Consider the following 22,578-nt stretch of genomic DNA (forward strand, 5'->3'; position numbering starts at 1 on the left):
ATATGTAATCAATCCTAAACCTCAAATCAATCATTCAAATTTTAAGCAATATGAGATTTAAGGTTTCAAGGCCTTTAGGAATTTAAAACGAGATTTAGGGTTTTAAACATTTAAGTGGCCGATTTTATCAACATGAGGTTAAGGGTTTCAAGGCCTTAAGATTTTAGTTTCGAGATTCAATCAATCTATTAATCTTAAAACTCAGATTATCAATCATTCAATCAAGCAAGAACAATTTAAATCGATTTCAAGCTTTAGGGTTTTAGGGTTTTCGATTCCAAGATTTAGGGTTTTCATAATTCCGATCAGAACAATCAATCAACATGTTCTAATGGAATCGATTTCAATCTAGTCATTATAAGATGATCAGTTTTAGGTTATGCCAATTTTTAGGGTTTATCAAGAACATTGGATTTCCATAATAATGGATTAGGGTTTTAGGGTTTGATCATTATGTTCTTAGATTAATCGGTATACCTTTGTTTGTAGGGTTGAAACTGGACCACCAAAGAGAACTGATGAACCTCGAGCTGCACACGGACGGACGCGAGCTGGCTGTCGTCGGATGCGAGTTGAACGGGACGGGACGCGTCTGCTTCCTATCGGGTTCGCGAGCTGCTTCCTATCGGGTTTGCAAGCGGCTGATCGGGATTGCGAGCTGGTTGATCGGGAACACGAGCTGGCTGTGATGCGAACGGAAGCTGAGGTCGTCTAGGATAAGGAACACCTTAGGGATGGAGCTGATCGGTTGCTGACGAGCTAGAACGCGAACTAGGACGAATTAGGGTTCGTCGGGATTAGGTTAAATTCGCCGGCTAGGTTAGGTTTAAGGGATTGGAGATTTTAGCTTAGATTGCAGAGAACAATCGTGCTGATAACGTGTTGTAATTAGAAGATTGAAGACTGAATAGTTCTGTGTATTATTAATCATAACATGGGTTCCTTTATATAAGGATTACAAGTCATAGAAAAAGGAAAGTATCCAAAAACCTAAACCAACTAGGATTAGAAAAACTACTAATACATAATAATGGAAAGATAACAATTACAAGGAAAAGAAAATAGAGTTTTCTTTTCTCCAAAGCATAAGCCGCCTCTCTCTCTCTCTCCTAAGGTCACGGCCGCCTCTCTCTCTCTCTCTAGGGTTGGGCCGTCTCTCTCTCTCTAAGTGTATGGACCGGTTATGGACCGGTTATGGACCGGACCGGTTATGGACATCCATCAATTGATTTATAACAAACTTCATGGTTCTTTTTTTTTATTTTGAAAAAGGGCATAAGACTTCATGGTTCTTCTTAATCCATCGAAAGAAAAACTTTTATTCCAAGTCATTTTTAATTCCAATGGTATTTCTGCAACAGAGAGCTAAAATTGAAACGAAAAACATCCATTAAAGAGAGGCAAAATTAAAGAATTCACATTAGACAAAAGAGTTAGCTCGATCATGGACGACGTTACACGTATATCTAAATCTATAAAATAAACAAAACGGCTGGATGGAGATGCCCAGACCACGAATTAAGACATGACCGTTATTGGGAAATGTCAGGTAAAGAAATTCATTAGAGAAGGTTGAGGCACAATTACTTCTTCGTGTCTCTTTACCTTCGCCTCCTCTCCATCTGCTTCCTTTTTCAGCATCCCGAAGGAACTGCACATGTGAACCTTGCAAGATATGCGTCTACGTAAAAAAGTACATGAATAATGATCTTGAGCTTGTTGATATGAAATGAAAAGCAAACACACAGAGCTTAAAGGAGTCAGCTACACTGATAAGAATAGTGAAAGCATAATAAGTTTTTTTATTACACTTTAGACTACTTACAATGGGTAATTGAAACAAAAGTTTCAACCGTTGAAAAGGTTGCAATAATAAGTTGAATAAAAAAATTGCTTAGGTGGACTAAACTTGTTGAAAACATTCAACATAGTTGAATCGATTAAAGTGGAGCCAAAAATGAATGTATGTCATTAATTAATTGGACAAGTCAGTTATAGTTATTATTTTTTCATCCAAATAATTTGAGATCAGTTATGAATTGATAATTATTATTTTTATTTGAAAACTTTATATCAAAATTCATAAATTTTTAAATTCTATAAATAGAGATTTGTTTCATTTAATTTGGACACCAAATAAAAATCCATTCTTTACAAAATATAAACAAGAAAAACAGTTTTTATAAAAAAATTATTTAAATTTCAATTATTTCTTTAGTTTCAATTTGTTCTTGTTTTAAAAATTTGGAATGTCTGTGATTAAATTTTTTAAAAGTATTTTGTGTAATTTAAGAGCTTTATTGCCTATTGTACTAATTAAACTATATATTTTTATTTGTTGTGTTGTATATTTGTGTCGTGTTGTGTTTAAAGTTTTGTAATTTTGTTTTCTTTAATATATTAATATAATAATTTTAAAAATAATTAAGAATAAATATAAAATAATTAAATAAAAATTATTTTAAAATTTATTATTTTATGTTATTTATCTTTATTATTATCTAAAAAAATTATGAACTCATAGTTATTAAATAACAAAAAATAAAAATATGAATTAAATGGTGGGGTATGATGTTGAATTTATTAAACAAAACTATTGTAGATGTTAAAAGTGAAATGAGTGTTAAATAATTAGATGAAAGAGAGATAAAATGATGTGGAATGTTAAAAACACTACAAGAAATATGTACATTGTTAGCGCGGAAAATATGCTATATTAGATGTTTGATAGCGAATTCGTAAATGCTATGTATACGCTAGCAATCATAGGTACCCCTTCTACGATAACATTTTTTTAACACTATGAAATGTTGAGATATGATAGCAATACTCAGATGATATTATTAACTTAACTATTAGCACTACTTTCGTGCTATTATAAGTCCTTCGATAAACTAAAAATAATTATAATTAAAAATAAACTAATTAAAAATTAAATTAAAATTGCTTTATAATTAAAAATAAAATAAATTTTATTTATAAATTAAATTTAGTTTACAATAAATTTTGGTTTACAAAACTAAACCAATAATACATAAATATATTACTACTCTACTCTTAACTAATCAGTTAATTAATGTAAACCTAACTAAACCAATTGATTAACTAAACCTAAACCTTAATCTAAACCTAGACGCTTCAGCCGCCATCACCACCTTCACAAAGCTTCAGCCACCGTATGCTGTCCTCCGCCACCCTCGCCACCATCTGCTGTCCTCGCCACCGTCGTCACTCTCTCTCTCTCTGCCATCGTCAACAGCACGATATCACCAAGTCATCTAACCATCACGCTCAGCCACCATTGTCGACCTTGAGACCACCACCATCAAGCTTCTTCAGCATCCTCCATCTTCTTTAGCTAAGAACATGAAAAAAAAATACACAGAGAGAATCGAATACATAAGAACAACAAAAAATCAAAATCAAAACACAGAGAGCGAGAGTTGACCTTAGTGGTGGTGAAGAGTGACATTTGAGAAGCTTCTGACATTTGACGGATCAGATCTCGTGCTTCACTCATCAGACTAAATACAGAGAGAGAAGATAGAGGTGACCTTAGTGGTGGTGAAGTGTGCGTCGGAATCGAAGGGAGTGGTGGTGGTAATGAGCGCCTCAGTGGTGGTAACGAGCGCCTCGGTGGTGGTGGTGTCGACGAGTTGAGAGGAGGCGTACAGAAGCAAGTTTCAGAGACTTGGTCGTCCTCTCCATGATTCTTCTTCTCTCAACTTTTGGACTCAAACTCCAATCAACTTCAGATCTAGTCCTTGTCGTGAGAGAGGAAAGAGAGAGAGGAGATGAAACGTCGTGAGAGAAGAAAGAGAGAAGTGCAATCCTTGTCTTAACAGAATTGACCAATAGGAAAGAAGCGTGAGGATAACCACAAGGTTCATTTGTGACCATTTGATTAAAGTCAATCTATGATCAAAATTAATCAATAAATATAAAAACTGTTATTTTATTTAATAGTTATTTTAGTAATTTTAATTATATTTTTGAGTATTTTTGTTTATATAAAAATTAAGTTATTCATTTTCATTATAAAAGTAATGATATAAAATCAACAAAATGATTAGATTTCACTTTTTATAAGTAATTTTAAATTAAATAAAACTATTGATTGGTTTGTGTAATTTAGAATTTGGAGTATGTATATAGTCTGGGGTATATATATGTTAGAGGAAATATATTTTATTTTAAATTTATGGTTTAAGGTTTCTAGTATATGTGGTTTGAGGTTAAGTTTTGGGGTTTAGGATTTGAAATATGATATAACGTTTGTAGAGGAAATATATTTTATTTTAAATTTATGGTTTAAAGTTTGTAGTATATAGGGTTTGAAGTATTGTATGTGGTTTGAGGATAAGTTTTGAGGTTTAGGGTTTGAAGTATGATATAAGGTTTGTAGAGGAAATATATTCTATTTAAAATTTATGGTTTAAGGTTTGTAGTGTATGGGGTTTGAAATGTTGTATGTGGTTTGAGGTTAAGTTTTGGAGTTTAGGGTTTGGAGTATGCTATAAGGTTTGTAGCCATTGCCTATAAGATAGACTTGGAAAGTTTTAAATATCGATTCTATGGTTTATAAAAATAATTATGAATAAGTGTAAAGTTTAGTTTTGTGATTTAAGGTTTGGATGTTGGAATATTAGGTTTAGGATTAAAGTTTAGTATCTATACTATTAAAGCAGGATCCTATTGTCATAATTACCTTAGGGGCATGTTTCCTTCACTAACATTGCATGTTTCATTAAGGGCAATTAAGTAATATTAATAACAAATCTATATTGGGTCATTATTTTTGGATCCAGCCCAAATCAAATCTCTCTTGGGCCATTTGGGCCTATTAAAAATCAGATTCAATTCTCACCTTTTTTTTTTCCTTTGGACCATTGAGTCGAAGTTCAAATAATTTTTTTTCAACTATTCTTAGTTATTATTTTTTTCTTTTCTTAATATAATTTAAGTATTCATAAAAATAATTGAATTTTTTTATTGAAAAGTATAAATCTTTATTAAAAGTATATAATTTTTTAATTAAAATATTAACCCCATAATAAAATTAATTTATCAGAGTTATACCAACTTAATTCATTAAAAAAATAAAGTTTATTTTTTTTAACATAAATAGTCATTTAAAATGAAATACGATAAATAAAGATAAAATTTTTAAGTCTTTTATAAAATAAAACACAAATATATGAAAATGTGACATTTACTAAATATTTGTCAATTGAAAAAATAAACAAAAATAAACCCGCGCTTTGAAAGCGCGGGTCAAAATCTAGTTTTGTATTAAAGTTGGGAAATAACAGATTTGAAGACTAGATATAAGATTTATAGTTAAATTTTAATAGTTTGATTTGAAATTTATAGGATATAGATTTTGATAAAGATTTGTGTTTAGCAAATTATAGTTTAAGATTAAAAAGATTAATTTTGAGTTTAATTTTAAGATTTGAAGTTATAATATGAAAAAGATTAAAGTTTTAAGGGTTTTCTTTAGAGTTTAGGGTTTAAAACCATGTTTAAAGTTTAGGGGTTCGAATAGATTTTTTAGCGTTAGAAAAATGCTATTATATGTTTTTGATAGCGTATTACTGAAGCCGCTTAAATAATGTTTTTGGCGCTTAAGTCTACTTTCCCGCGAAGTATGGTGGAATCAATAATTTTGTCTTCCCCCTCACTTAATTTTCAAAATAGCATTAATTAAGTGCTATTTATTTTATTTTCTATCATAGCGTTTATCTAACGCTATTATATAAATCTGGAAATTTCTAAATCATCTACGATAGCAGTTCAGTAAAACGTGCTATAACAATCTGCTATCAATGTAGATTTTTTTTTGTAGTGAAAAGTGAATATTAGTAGGGATGTCAAACAGGTTGGTCCGTCCCGTCCCGTCCCGAACCGCTGCGGGCTCGTCATCTCGCGGGTCCTGGCGGTCCCGTCCCGCGCGGGCTGCGGTCTCCAAAAGGTCGGCCCAATCCCGTACCGCCCAATTGCACAGTGCCTTACAAGCCGTCCCGCGGGCTGGACGCGAAAGGAGTGCAGCAGGACGCTTCTCGGCGCTGCAGGCTGCTCCACTACATACCTAAGTGCACATAATGAAGATACATGAACATATGAGGCATCTACTATTGGAGCTTAACAAAATTTTACATATATTGATCTTGTTCTTGAAGTTTAGTTTTTTTTTGAAGTTCATGAAGTCTGTCTATTTTTTCTATTACAAGTTCTTGTTTTAGATGAGAACTGATCACAACAAAACTGGTTACTGTCCCGACATACGACATGAAGTCTTACAACTGGTTACTGACCGATTCAAAACTGCTTACTCTTGAAGACAGTTAGACAGATACACTCCAGACAATGCACATAACCAACAGCTAAGTCTCAACCAAAGTAAATTTTAGAAAAAACCAAATGGTCTAAATCATAGTTTCAAAACAAAACCAAGCAACTTAAACAAGAAATCCGAAATTGTAATCAAAACAAAACACCAAATCAAGATAACATTTCAAACTTGCTAATCTATTCATCTTCATCTTCTCCATCAACAATGGACTCAAATGTTGGTAATTTCTCTTCTTCACCATCACCATCACCATTGATTTCTTCATCTGCAAATATCTGAAACTTCATTCACTTAGGATAAAGGATAATGAGATTTTACAAAAAAATATATAATGTCAGTTATTTACCATGTGCATAAGATTCATATCCCTTGATCCAATTCCTAGTGCATATCAGAGCTTGCACATTTTTTGGGAGTAGAGGCTCCTATATTTATTTAGAACTCGCGATCCAATACTGAAGGAGGACTCAGAAGCCACTGTTGTGATTGGAATACTTAAAAGATCACATGCCATTGCAGCCAAGTCACCATACCGATGCTCATTATCTTTCCACCAATCGAGGATGTCCAAGCTCTGGAAATTAGTAATGTCCAATGGTGGTTCTTCAAGATAAGCTTGTAGAGGTGTCTTTCCACTCACAATGCCACTGACTTTGCGAAATGCCAAGAAATCCCATCAAAGTTGAAAAAAAAATTCAGAGAAGAAAAAAAAAAACAAACAGAAGGAATTTCAGTGAAAAACACTCACATTGTAGTTCCCAAACAGTCCCAATTGATCCTGCTGCACAGATCCTGCTGCACAGGCTTTTTGCGAAACAGTCTCACGTGGCTCAGTAGAAGGTGAGTTATTCTTTGATTTTTTTGTCGTATGTCTCAAACAGAATACTCAGATTCTCACGCAAGTTCTTCACCTTTTCATCACATGTACTCATGTCAAGCTTCCCTAAACAACATTCGACAATTGAAAGCTTAAACCGTGGATCAAAGACTGCTGCCATTGCAAAAATACCACTAACTTCATCCCAATATTTGTCAAACTTCTCCTTCATCGGTGGCACCAGGTGTCTGACAATCTCATCGTCGCTTTCCTCATTTCTCCGAAGCCAATCATGGATCAACAAAACCTGATAGAAATATAGGTTTGCAGTCGGGTAATTCGAACCAGACATCAAGCTTGTGATCACAGCAAAAGGACCCAAAAAATCGCAGATGTTGTCTGCTCTAGTCCATTCCTCGGCTGTGGGCGCTGATTTATAACTCTTCTTATCAAATGTCTCCAACTTAACAAATGCTTTACGGTACTTGAGGGATCTTTCAAGCATATAGTAAGTTGAGTTCCATCTCGTCGACACGTCCAATATTAGCCACCCACTTTCTACTACACCCGCAACATCCACACATTTTTGGAACAATTGTACACGTGTTTCCGATCCTAATACATACTTAACACTATCTCTTACTTTCTGCAAAGAGTCTCCAATAACCTTCAACCCATCTTGCTCTATGAGATTAAGTATGTGAGCTGCACATCTTACATGGAAAAACTCTCCTCCACACAACAAATCATCATTCAAATTCAGCTGCGACTTCACAATCTCCTGCATCGAGTCATTACTTGTAGCATTATCAAATGTGACTGAGAACACCTTCTTATCAATTCCCCACTCTTTCAGTGTCTCAAGGAGTTGAACCGCAATACTCATACCGGTATGTGGTGGTGGTAGAGCACAAAATGTCAGGATCTTACTGTTCAACTTCAAATTCCGATCCATGTAATGTGCTGTCACACACATGTATCCTTCCCGTTTCACGGATGTCCACAAGTCAGACGTGAAGGAGACTCGTCTAGGGAGACTCGCTAATTCCCTCTTGAGTGTGTCTCTCTCACTTTCATATAGTCTATACACATCTGCTCTCGCTATGTTTCGACAAATGGTTTGGATATCAGCATTCAAATACTTCCAGGTGTCTCTCACTCTTTCATACTCCACGTACGAGTAAGGTAGATCATGCTGGACTATTGTCTTAGCTACCATCTGCCTAAACACAGTGTGATCATAGTTGCGAGATACCACTTTCCCTTCGGTGTTGAGTTGTTGCTGCCTTCCTCGATACCTTGGATACATTTTACATCTGAACCGGTGTCTTCTCAACCCACTGGTTCCATGCGAGTGAGATTACCATGCATACTCATTCTTGCAATGATTGCATGCCGCTTTCAACTTTCCATTGGCTTTTTCGACCACCTTGAAATCTTTCCAGACATCTGATCTTTGCCTCTCTTCCCTTTCCTCTTCGCCGATTTCATCCTCATCAACCTCTTCTTCATCCAGTTCATCACCAAGCTCTGGTATGTCCTCTGCGACCTTCTCCTTCTTCTTTTGCGACTGAGTAGGCGAAACCTTCTTCTTTTTCAACTTAGTAGGCGACTTTCTTCTCCCTCCACGAATCACCGAATTCATAGGAACAGACTTCCCCTTACTACACGCCTGTGCAGACGAGCCAACGCCACCATCTATAGTGGATTGCAACATGGGTTTCCTCGTGGCTGTTCCGAAACTGGTCTGTCTGCGAGGCTTGGTTTTTTGGGTTGGTTGACTGTTTTCAACATCAGAATCATCAGTATCACCGACAAGACTGATAAGCCTTTTTCTGCTTCCTTGCTGCTTCCCATCAGCACGAGTTACACCAGCTTCCTGAGAAGCGATCTGATTAGCAACCTTATCTGCTGCAGCAAGAGTAGCTAAGACTTCCTGAGTGGCAAAGTCCACAGTATTTGGTGGGGAGTAATGTGGATCAAATGTCGACTGATCTTCGGACTCGCTCCTTGATCCCATGGTCTTTCTCTCTCTCAAGTTTTGTATTCTTTTTTCACGCCGTTGTCTAGAGATAACCTTTTTAGGGTTTCCAAAATTTTGTCTATTTTTTAAAAATTTTGTTAATATATTTTTTCAAATTTGTTACTATTGTTTTTTTTCAAATTTCCAAATATTTATACAAGTACACAAACACAAATCTCTCGTTCAAATTTACTATATCAACTACGCAAAGCAAGCTAAACTAGATAGTGATCCGGGAGCGGGTTCATGAGGTCACTCCCATCAGGTTGCTCTGCTTCAGCGCGGGTACGCCACCTCGCTCCGAGACGTCGCTCCAAATGTCTGCTTCGTCTTTTGATATTGCGCGCGGGTTGCCGACCTCGCTCCGTCTTGGTCGCTCCGTCTTGGTCGCTCCGGCTATCGAAATTCGTCGACAAGAAACTGAGTTTGGAGCGGGTTTCTCACCCCGCTGCAGGACGTCTTTTTCAGGTGAAGAAAGCAACGGAATCGACGAAGCTTCCAGATGCGGTTCTATGGGCCGTCCCGCGGTTAATGAGGGCCGTACCGCCTTAAACCCGGAACCGAACAAACTCCGTCCCATAAGGCCCGCTTTTTTTGCGGGTCATGAATACCTAGGCCCAAACTCGCCCCGCCACAGGTTTGAACGGGCCAGGCCCGCGGGACAAGCCTTCTGTTGACATCCCTAAATATTAGGGTGTTGAATATATTGAACCAATGTAGATAGTCTTAGAGATACGGAAAATAAAGGAATTAATGTAGCATTGAATAACCTGTAGGTCTGGCTTCATACTTATAGGGATTGCACCAAGCGGTGGAAGGAACCCCCTTAATCCTTCTACATGTGAATGTTTTCATGTAAGTTAACCTAATGGAAGTAGATACATGAGACTGGTTAAACATTCTGGTGCTCCTTGTCATGTCTATCCAATGTATTTGATTTGCTGTAGTTTCATGCCTCCTCCACCCAAAGCATTGCTAGCTCTCTCTCTCTATCTCTCTATTCTCCGTTTTGGAAAATTTCTGTTTTACTTTCCTCTCACCACGTTGTTGTGCATCTACAGACCGAGATGATAGTTGGGAAGAAAATATTAGTTGGATTTCATGGTACCTGACTGTTAATTGCTCATGAAATCAGCTTCTCAGATATAACGGCAGATTGAAACTACCCAAATGAGGTCCTTTCTAATACTCAATTCAGTGAATGAACTGGAAAGTTAAAAATCTTTCTTACCCGTCATCAGGAGCTGCTGCAACGGCTTTATTGAAGTATATCAGGTGAGCAGTCTAGTGTTTGATATGTTGTTGTACATTCCCATATGAACAATCCATTAAACCTGATTCACCAATGGAATCAAAGGAAATTCCAAGACTAACATTCTTAGACACGCTACATCTAAGCTCCTTACCTGCAAAACGATTCTAAGATCCATAATTATCACAACTTTCTCAATAAACTTCAAGGCAGTTTTTGACTCACTGAACCATAAACCTTTACATCAAAGTCATCATTGATTTGTAGGCTTCTGAAGCTATCCTCCTCGGAAAGTGTTCGATCTTATTTTCCTCAATAAATCTGGAAAAGTTTTTATGTAAAGAAATATCTTACAGGTTCAGTGGAATTAATATTTTAAAAAAGTTTACCTTAAATAATTGGCTCCTTGGATCTTCTATATTGTGGCATGCACGCACAAAGATAAGCACTTGACTATTATCTTTTGATGAATCTCTAGTATATTGTTTCTTACTCAGGCTTTCAAAGGTGAAGCGAATGAAATAACATTTAAGAAAATCTGCAAAATCAAGCAAAGCTTAAAGCTTCTCATAGAAAACCATAAAGAGTCAAAACACTCCCCACTCACATATAGAGATATGGAGACAACTTTCAGGCCATGTGAACATTGTGACCTTTCAGACCTTGTAACAGAGGCATGTGGATGTGTATTATATTTTAGATAGATGTATAAGAACAACATAAATTGACAGGAATTAGAAGAACATGTCTTACCTTCTCGTTGATCAAGAGTATCTCAAGACCAATGAGCATCATGATTCATGGCTTCTGCCGTGTATCACTTTCATAGCCAACTTACCTAAGGGCACGCGCAGCGGCTCGTCTCTCGTCACGTCTCTCACGTTAAAATAATAGTTAGAAATAAGAGAGAGTGAAAATTAGAGGAGAGAAGCGAAGGATCAATTGGTCTTGGAGAGACGTGAGTTTCTTATAAGAAACCAAACAACACAGCTGTTAACTTTTAAGTAGATAATACCTGTAACCAGCTAAACTATGTTTTAAGAGAATTGAGAGAGTTTCTTACCGATACTGATGCCCTAAGTAACTCTGGAACATGTGCGTGAAGAAGACGGTGGGAGGGGTTTCGACAATGGCTTAGAACATTTAGCAGTCATTTGTACAGAGGTTTTTCTAGTGTGCGAGTGATCAATTTGGCGGTGATGTAAGTCAGGGTCATCTTATATAAAGAGAAGCAGAAGAATCTGAAGAGTGTATTGTCATTTAGTTGTTACTATATTAAAGAGGGAAGTTATGGATTTATGGATCTAGATAGTGTGTGGAAAGGTTATGCGCCATGGAAGAACGATTCCTAAATGGTGTGAAGAAAGGTTAATGAAAGGTTGACGGCGAAGGTGGAAGACGTTGGTGGAGTTGCCCGTTCTGCTCAAATGGTTCATAAAGGACATGGGCCTAATTAGGTCGTATGCTAGTAAACATTATTTAAGTTTTTAGAATGATGTTTGTAGTCCACGAAAAAATGTTAGTAAAATTGATGATGACATGGTAGTTTTATTGGCTAGGAATATTTTATTCCTTTGAATTTAATAGCTTTATTTATTTGGTTAGTTGCGATTTGATTTTTAGATTTGTAACAGTGGAAAATATACGATTAGAATTGTAGTATAATAAAAGAAACATTAGTATATTTATATAGGTATCCATGCATTAGTTAATGTAAAAATTTATTTGTAAGATTGATATCTTAATAGGAAATGTGATCTCTTAAAAATAGGAGGCTTTATGGAAAGATTGATATCGCATTAGTTAATGTGGTAGCTTAAAATTAGGAGCTGATATGGAAAATCATTTACCTTAGTTTTGATTCCGGTTTTATAGATTTATTTGATACGAAATTTAGAATTAGATTTTAAACCATAGGATTGTACTCGGTTTGAAACAGCAGTATTATACAGAAAACCGGTATCAAAGTCAATCACTGAAACAAAAACATGAAGGATATTTCACAACTGATTTATTTGTAGTTATGAAAATAGTATTTAGATGAATCACATTTTATTTCTAGCTGGAAAAATGAGTATAATCCTAAGCGTATGTTATTTAGTTGAGACGAGTTGGTTTATTATTGATTTAACTAAATTGAATAAACATTGATTTATTAATTTTTAGTAGTAGATACGAGTTCAAAATTAGTGATCACATACAGTCGAAATAGTTTTTATGAATAGAAAATGTCGAAATAGTTTTTATGAATAGAAAATGATGCCAGTTTATGTTATACATCATGGTTTATGCTAACAGAGGAAGGTGGAATTTAGTTTGACAGTCCAACTGAAACCCGGTTTGTTAAGGTTATGTCATTTTGTCGTTTTAATGATTCAATCAATTTAACATGGTTTAGAGATGTTATAAAATGACAAAAAACCCAGTGACAAACTAATGTTAATCGGCTTGCGGGTTGGTTTGCTGCGTGAAAGCCTTCACTAAATCATACAATAACTAAAAGCTGAATATCCTCGATGGAGAGGCCCTCCACATCGGCAGAAAAAATCGACCAATGGGGTTTGTTCGTTTTTCCACGTCAAACAAACTTGGACTGATTTTGGGCTTCTATTTTTTAATTGATTCGTTCAAAATAAAAGAAAGCCCAACCTCGTGTGTAGCCCAGTATCAGCCTCCTCTCAGCGCTTCGCTTGCCAACCCTAAAACGGTGCGGCGATTATTCTCTTCGACGACTTCTCTCTTCGCTGTTTCTCCTTTCTCCACGGATCGATCAATCGGCACCGTATTCATGAGTGTGCAATGAATCCTCTGGAGAACTCATTAATGTGTTCTTTCGGCTATCCCCTTTCCAATTTCTATATAACCTTCGAATTTTCTCCAGATTAGTTACACACACAAATATCTCAAACCATGAATTCCAACAGCCAAACACCTGTTTCCGGCGATGTTCCCGCGACGAAACCAAACGGAAAAGACGTTGTCTCCTCCGCCGAGCCGGTCAAACGAGTCGGTCAAGCCGGAGTCTCTCTCGCTACAGCTGCCTCCGGCGATTCGAAGTCCAAGAAGCAAAACGGCAAAGCCGTTGTCTCCTCCGCTGATCCGGCCAAATGTGCCGGCCAACCCGGAGATTATCTCCCTACAGCTATCTCCGGCGATTCGAAGTCCAAGAAATCAAACGGCAAGGCCGTTGTCTCCTCCGCCGATCCAGTCAAACGAGCCCGTCAACACGGAGTCTCTCTCGCTATCGCTGTCTCTGGCGTTCCAAATTCCAAGAAACTAAACGGCAATGCCGTCGTCTCCGCCTCTGATGAAGTACTGTTCTTCAAAGATGTCAAGTTCGGACCACAAGAAGGCGAGCTAAGGTTTCGTCTGATACATTTTTGGGAGGCTCGGAACGCACTCACGAAGGTCCTTTTTGGTCTTGAAATGCTTCTGATTGACGGACAAGAATAATCCGACATTTATGATTTTGTATTGGTATTGCTTGTTCGATCAAATACTAACATTCGTTGCTTTTGTTTTTTTTGTTATCATCAGGGTACTTTGATCCAAGGGTTCATCTCACCAAACAGGATCGAGACCTATTTGCCTCATAAGTTCGCTGGTTCCGTCTACAGGCATAATAACTTTTATGGATCTAACAGCAAGAGTGTGTACCGAGTTGCTGAGCAAGACGTGACCATTGCTTTTACATGGAATTCTGTGCTCTCCGTTCTTGAGAACAGTCCGGTTCCGTTTCCTGAAGACCGGCTCCAATTCTATGGTTATGAGGAGTTTGAAGCGGCATGTGATCTCAGGGGAGATCTTTAGGGTAAGCTTTTCTCGGAATTGGCCGATTTATTACTTGATTGGTCTGGAATACGGGGTCCCTTAGTCGTCTAGGTATAGGTTTGTTAGTATGATATACAGTAATAAGTATTGTTTTATCTTATTTCAGATTATGTCAGTCACGTGAAACTGGCGAATGAGCAGGCCTTGAGTGACAGTCTTGTGCTTGATGAAGTCGAGATAGCTTCTTCAAGAAGAATTTTGGTCCATGTCCAGACACATGAGTGAGTTCTCTATAGTGTTTATGCTATATATGCGTATACGTGTTTTGCTTACCACATGAGTTTGGTTTTATGCAATGGTCCTGTCATGAAGCTGTACATATGGGACAAGGCCGCTGCAGTCTTCTGTGAGAAGTTTAAAGCACTTGGAAAACCTCCAACTGTTATTCTGGTGACAACTGTTAATCCAAAACGTTTTGGAGGTTAGTATTACCTAGACTTGGTTATGGTTTATTGATGTTAGTAGGCTGCGTGGGGAACATTGGTTATTTGTTAATTTTATTTTGTTTGGTATGTAACATTGGTCATATTGCAGGTGCCTTATTTCTGTCATCTCTATCATCCTCACGTGTGTTTTTTGATATGGATGTTCAAGCAACCATAGAATATCTGGCTTGGTATGTGTTCTTTATTGATTTGGAACGTCTATTTCAGTCCACCAAGCATTTTACTTTTTTAAAAATTTTGTTTCCGAACATTTTCTCAGGTTTGAATCGAACACGGAAGTTGCCAATAGAGTGAATGCTGAGATTGTCACCAAAGCTGAGACGGCTACTATAGGAGAATTGTTATCTTACATGAAGCAGGAAGGGGCAAATGTACAATAATTCATTCTTTCGTCCATACGTTGCGCTAACTTTAGTTATTTAGTATATTCTCGGATGTAATTCGCAGGTCGCTTGGTTCGAGTGCACAGCCACTATTGATGATATTGTGCGTGACTCGGCGTGGTATTATACTGCTTGTGGTGGGTGCAAGACTAAAGCAACCAAAGGGCCTACCACACTTATGTTTAAGAAGTGTGGAAAGACTGAGATTGTCGGCGCTGAGGAGTAAGATTTGTATTCATAGTTTTTTTTTTTGTGTGTGTGTCAGATACACTTTCAGCATCCATTATTAATGTTCCTGTATCATAGGTATCTCACGAAGCTCTCTGTCTATGACAACAATGATCACGCTAGCTTTGTGCTTCTCGGTGATGCTGGGCGTGAGTTGACTGGGATGAAAGCCTCAGAATTGGTTGAGAGCTACTTTGAGGTAATTACATACCGATCCGCCATTCAGGTTAGATTGTGTTCTTACACATGTTTGAATTTGTATTAGGCCAATGAAAGCGTCGGAGATGATCAAGTAGTCCCGGTGCCACCGTCTCTGACTGATTCCATTGGACAGACTCGCACGTTCGTTATCAAGGTATCAAAACACAACCTGGATGGCAAGACCCAGTCTTTGACTGTCACCAAAGTTCTCCCTCTGAAAGTTCCAGCACTTGAAGGCAACATAGATGAGGACGTGGAAGAGGAGCCTGCTGATGAGAAGGATGGAGCTGCAGATGGGACTGTGAAAAGGAACTCTGATGGGATCGAGTCTGGAGAGACCAAGCGTGCCAAATGTGGCTAATAAATTTTGAGTACTGTTTCTTTGTTTTCATAAAGACTATGCTTTGTTTTTCATCTTTAGACTTTACTTTTGTGTCATTTGAACAATCTTGGTGTTTAATAAAGACTATGCTTTGTTTTCTTCCTTCTTGCTTAATACTTAATTAAGAAGGTGTTGAATGATATGAGTAAAGGATATAATTGGTTGATTGATACTTTTGAATGCATGGATTATATATTTATGTATGCATGCATGTATTACTTAATATATTAACATCTACGTTATCAAGAAGGTGTTGATCTTAAAAAATTATCTTCTAAAATATCAACATTTCTGTTTTATTCGAACATGTTTTAGTTTCAAATCTTTATAGTTCCTACGAAAGTAATTTTATATTTTTATATCATAAACATATATGGCATTAGATAACTAATCTTCAATCTCACACTTAATAAAGATATTCGCTATCATGCATTTTAGGAAATCTGCAACAATACGTTTAATATATAGACGTTTGTATAGAAAGAAACAATACTCACCCCATATAATCTATTACGCACATTCCAAGCACCTCTCTCAGATCAAGAGCTTCTCTCCCTTTCTCCACTGCTCACCAGATAGGTACTCTGCTCTTATTCTTCCTCAGCTAATATAATATTTGTATTCTTTAAGTATACCTCATTCTTCGTAGTACATATGGATCATGTGTTTTCTGCTATGTAGAAGACCATTCCCAAATTGTAGTATGATACCAAACCATAGAGGATGTTAAGGATGTCCCAAACCAAACCGTTTTTCCTAATTTTATATATGTGATCTACTGGAAAATCTTAGAACCATTTAGTATCCTAGAGTTTGATGGCTAATTTGTTTGATAATTGTTTTAGAACCATTTAATAGCCAATTGGTTGAACTGATAATATAAGTGGCATGTGATCTAGGTATTGTGTTTGTTTTTCAGCCGAGCGAGGAGTTTGCAATGTCGCCAAAATTGGTTCGTATATGTCGGAAGTGGCAAATTTTTAATCACAAAAATAAAAACGAGTATCTTGGTACTTCGTTCCTTTGTATTGACATCAAGGTATGTGGTATCTTAATTATTTATCATAAGAAAAATAGAAAACAAATACAATTATTAACATAATGAAAATAGGGGGGAGACATACGAATGCAAGATTAGTAGCAGACTTCCAGTATAAACAACTCAGATCCTGAAAGAGAATAAGATATATCAACGGTACAAGCTCACTACTCAGCCATACATTATTCAAATCAACGCATCGATAAAGATTGATCGAATAGAAGAAGAAATCCCGATGATGCCTCATAACACATTCCATCCTCTCCTATACAAACAATTGATCAACCTAGCGACTGCTACAAACTACTTACCAGGTAAACACCAACGTTATTTTGTTTATTTATTAATAAGTATAACTCTAATTTCAATACAAACATTATTGCAGATGTGGTCGGACAAATATTATTGATTCAAGGTACCAATATCAAAAATCCAGTTGCAACAACAAAGGTAGTAATTTGCATACTGCTAAGCAGGTACCGAGAATACATTAAACCCACCCCTTTATTTAATATTTTGAGTGAGTCCAACTTATTTACACTCACACATTACATACAGGTCAAAAAGGGTTCGCTTGACCCTAATGGACAATGCATCTGCTCTGTTTAGAGAGTTACATTGCAGGACAAACTTGAAACACGAAGTCGTAATAATTACAAGCATCAATCCCAGAGTGTGCAAAGGTAATATCTATCGTTCTTATATGGTTGTTTTAAACGTTGTTTAATCAGTAAAATGCATAGTAACTCACTCCGACATATTCTTATATGACTACAGGAAAGCTGATACTCACCTCAACACCTGCTACCCGCTTTTACTGTGACAGTACTATTGATCTTATACGAAGCTTCAATCAGAGGAACAAAGTTAGTAATCACTCATGAGTGATCAACTAGGCTTTAGTTTATAGTCTATAACAATAATTCATTTTCATGGCTTAAAAAGAAGTTTGTTGCTTTTTATGAAACTTCATAAAACTTTCTATGAAAAAGATTTATAAAACTTTTATCTACGACATTTTTTCTCATTTTCTATTTTTCTTTTGCTCATTAAAAATTTAAACTACAACATTAATCCATTAAGTACACTACTTTTGTTTCTTAAACTGCATCACTTGGTTAATATCAAACCAATTGCGAGATATTCCAAAACTTCATTGATTGATACCTATCGGTGTGTATTTAGATTTTTTATTCCTTATAGCCCATATTTTATGTTATTGTATTTTATGATTACATTAGTAGTTTTAAATTGATTTTTATACTTAATTGAAACTGAAACATATTTTATAATTATGTTTTTAAATTGATTTTTATAAATTCTTTACTATTCAACATATATGATTGTTGTAACTTATGGTGCATTTAAAAGACTTATAGAAAATTCAGTATTTCTTGGGTTATATATTAATGCTCCCAATAAAGCTTCACTGTTCTTCTTTGTATTGCTGATAGCCAAGAATAAGATGTGGTTGTGGGATAGTAATTCATGTATTTTATATTGTATAATTTACTGAATTTTTAGTGGTTAGTTTTTTAAGAAAAGTTATATTGAAACCTAATTATCTACACAAACAAATTAACTTATGACGAAATTCTTTGGATAGTAAGAGTATTATAGAGTCATAGTATGTGACAATACATTTTTGTAAAGGAATTAAAACCCACACAGACTTACAAATATACATGATTTTGTTTTGATACAAAATCATATTAAATCTCATATTTACATGTGATATAAACAACTGATAATGCAGTCCAGACAATATTTAATATATATGAAAATATATATTAAACATATATTAATTATCATAATATCATTTCTAAGTTTATATCATTGGTTTCATAGTTTTTATAAATATCAATTATAAGCTTGATTCTGATTCTTTGAATCTCATCACCATGGCTAATCAGAACAGTTCTTCTACCGGTCGACGTCGGAGGTTCAGTGAAGTCGGCTATTCCTTCGGATAAAACTATTGTTATCGAGCAGAAGTTCCATTCGCATCATTCGAGGAGCGTCTCCAACGAAGCCGACGTCTATTCCCGAGCACTGTTCTGATCATCGGAGATAAAACTCACCGTTTTCCTAGCATGATTTGAAATTATGATATTAGATGATTACTTAGCATTGTTTAGGACTAATTTCTTTAACTCAATCGATCAAAAACATAATAATTATAAATATATGTAGACAACCATGAATGATTAAATACATTAACTCTTTATATAAGCCAAAAATGGAAATTTTGCCGAAAATAAAAAAAATGTTGATATCAGGGTTCAAACCCTAGACAAGAGCATATGTGAAGGCTACTTAACCGATAGACTAAAGACACACATTGCAAATATATGCCAAACACTAAACATATCTATGAACCGCTCGGGAAGATTTAATTGCTTCTTCTTCCTTTTTAACGAGGGAAACTCGACCCTTCCTCTTCTATATTTCAACTGCCTTCCAATCCAATCTCCTCTCCATGGCTGATCAAAATCTTTGTTCTTCTGTTCGAACTAGGATTCAGAGGTTTAGCGAGATTGATAACGCATATGGAGAACACTTCCAATTCCGACCGCGAGTCCCGTTCAAGTCGTTTGATGATCGTCTACAAGAAAGTCGATTGATATTCTCCGGAACTGTTTCGCCAATCGGGGGCTATTCTCGGCGTCATCACAGCCACGAAGCCACTATCGGGTATCGCTCTCTTTGTCTCCGAGGTTTTGTAGTTCAAGGTTATCTAGATCCTAGGAATCGTCTTTTTGAGGATGTGTTTAGGGTTATTGATAACATAGGATGGTGTTACGCGGTGTTGCATGTGAATCCATTCTGTCCTAGAGTTGTGAGAGAGTTCATCTCTAACAAACCATTCAACGAGGATGGAGCTCTTATTCGGGGATTTTTGTACCGTTTCTCCCCTTCGGTGATCAACCAATTGATGATGACACCGACTGTCGAACACTCCTTTCAGTGGAAAGACGTTGTGCTGAAGAAGAGAATCACACACCTCACCGGGGGTCAATGCTCTGGATGGACGGGATTCAATCTCAATGCTCTGCTCAATCCCTTCCAAGTTCTATACCGTGTGTGTGTGAGCGTAATTGACTTCCAGGTCCGGATTCTGATTTGATGATCAAAAAGCGTCTCCGCCTCCTGTATGCTGTTGCCAAACGCAATGAAATCGACTTTGGTCAGCTTGTGTATGAACAAGTGATCGACATGACCCGCGTCACAGACTTGGACACAAGCTTGATATTTCCAAATCTTATTTATCAGCTCTTGGTGCTTCAAAAAGAAGTCACTCTATTACCGGGAGATGAAGAACCTATTGGAAGAGGTCTCCCCATCTATGACTCAGGAAGTGACGGAAGTGGTCCAAGAGGATGTAGAAGGCTATGTTAGTGTAATAGCCAAGTGTTTTTTTTGTAAAGTCCATCGTTCTCTCATGAATGTAGCTAACGTATGATCTTTTTGATAAGTAACTTGTGTCTGAATCCTCTTCCGAATGTTGTAATCACAATGACAGTTATGTTTTTGTTATGATGTCATTGTCTAAATGAAAATGTTGTTTGGTATGAGATTATTCTTTCAGTTGTTTTTATTATTACTCTTTTCGTTCCACCATTGCTGAGATGATCTTATTGTTGTTAGAAAGACAAACATATTTATAACCATAAGAAGTTTCTGAGGAATCATTTTGGTCTAAATAAATAACTCAGAACTAGATTCTTGGCTTTGTTCGATTCTATACATTATGTGTTTGCTTTCAAATCCCGAGACAAAACTCTACACAGCCAAAGCAGTTGTACTTGGACATAAACGATGCGTCTATAAAAAAGGAGCAACATATAAACCCTCAATGCAAGGAATAAGAAGAAGTCATGGCTGAGAATTTTTTAAAAAAAAATAGTACAGTGGAATCATAAGAAAACTATCAAAATCTACTTAATTTACATGATTCCTAATCAATATGGAATCATAAGAAAATCATATATTTTCAGGATTTCGACTATATCATGGTACATCTTTTATTGTCTACACCGCAGTTTATGTTCTTCAAAAGACTTGATATATTCTTAAATTATTTATGATTACTTAAGCTATTCTTTTTGTTTTTAAACAATCCAATAAACTTGATTTTTTAGAGTTTTGAAAAATACAATTTTTTCATTCCAAACAATAGCATTCTTAGTTATCTGCACTTTTCATTTTTTGGATAGTTAAACTACATCAAGTCTAGCCATTTTTTATAATGCTATGAAGACTTTGTTTTCCCTTTATTTAAAAATTTGCTTTAAATTTTTTTAAATTTATATCATGTAAACAATAATTAGTATTTCTATGGTATCAATTTAGTTTAATATGTGATTCCATATATTGCAATTTTGGATCCTTTCATGTACGGTCCCTACATTTTATTTCGAATGACATAATTAGAACCATATTTCAAATTTGTTTGAAGGGAAACTTCAAAAAAAAAAAAATTTATACCATTGGATTGGAATGATTCAACGGATGAGATTATTAGTTTAAGTTATCCTCAACATTGGCTCCCATTGGTCGAACCCATTGGAAGTAACGCCGTATCTTCCTGATATAGGGAGTCATCCTATATATTCTACTACGCTAATCGATTCATCTCTTCCCTCAAACCACCACAAGTCTCTCTCATAGGTCGTAATCCATCTCAAGCCACCACAACACTAAGAGCCTTCACAATCCTATCCCAATTCTGTTTCAACCGGCACGGTTTAGATTAGAGCATTATCTTAGACAGGTAATCGACATCTAGACCACTGATCTTATTCATCCATCTCTCTGATCTTTCTAATACACCGCAAGCCTCATATATCCACAAAGATTTGAAGCCTTACGTTTCTCAAAGATAACCAGTAGTCTCAATTTGTAGTTATAACCAAAGATATAGCTTTCATAAATTTATAAGTTTAGTCTTCCCTAATTACCTCATCAGATAGGTTTGTTAATTAGCTAGGATTGCATGTTCTTATTATCGTTTTTATCCTTATTGTAAAGATCTAGATTTGGTTAACTTTTACAGCTACCAACTCTGATGGAAGCAAAGAAGCAGTCAACACAGCTCAACCAGCCACAACAACCGCCACAACAATTAGCGGTCAGCACAGCTCAGCCAGCCACATCAATAAGCACTCAAGGAAGCTCAACCTCAGGAGTAACTAATGTATACAAGCTAAGCAAAGCCGAGCTCAGACGCTACCAATTGACACACATTGAGGAACCAGAAGAACACATCGACCCAGACTACTTGCATTATTTGAGAGCAATAGGTGCGTACGACTCATTTCAGCAGCAGTCAGAACAAGGAAAGGGTCGTGGTCGTAAGAGTCGACGCTAACACATCTACCTAATATTCCTAATGTTGTGATATTTGTATCACCACTGCTACGCTAATCTTTTATTTGCTTCAGTATGCTATATTTGCAAATGATGGAGATGATGCAGAGGATGTACCCGAACGAGGTGTTCCCGGACGTGCCAGGCCCGTAGTTTTTTTTTTCCAAAAACTCGGAATGTTGGTATGTATAATTTGATTCTCTATGTTTGATTTGCTTCAGCACAATATTTTCTTTGCTTGGTATGTTATG

The 22,578-nt window shown here is 36.2% G+C and overlaps 2 long non-coding RNA genes across 2 annotated transcripts; one reads left to right on the forward strand and one right to left on the reverse strand.

Annotated features, from left to right (window-relative positions):
• Window positions 1-2,947: 2,947 nt before the first annotated feature.
• Window positions 2,948-4,756, reverse strand: LOC125589265. Its single transcript, XR_007325446.1, has 2 exons — window positions 3,449-4,756; window positions 2,948-3,358 (listed from the first exon to the last, which is right to left on the reverse strand). It is a non-coding gene; the product is annotated as an uncharacterized LOC125589265 (long non-coding RNA).
• Window positions 4,757-21,449: 16,693 nt separating this feature from the next.
• On the forward strand, window positions 21,450-22,180 carry LOC125589266. Its single transcript, XR_007325447.1, has 2 exons — window positions 21,450-21,731; window positions 22,014-22,180. It is a non-coding gene; the product is annotated as an uncharacterized LOC125589266 (long non-coding RNA).
• The last annotated feature ends 398 nt before the right edge of the window (window positions 22,181-22,578 follow it).

Source organism: Brassica napus, chromosome C6 (genome assembly GCF_020379485.1).
Source record: "Brassica napus cultivar Da-Ae chromosome C6, Da-Ae, whole genome shotgun sequence".
NCBI lineage: Eukaryota > Viridiplantae > Streptophyta > Magnoliopsida > Brassicales > Brassicaceae > Brassica > Brassica napus.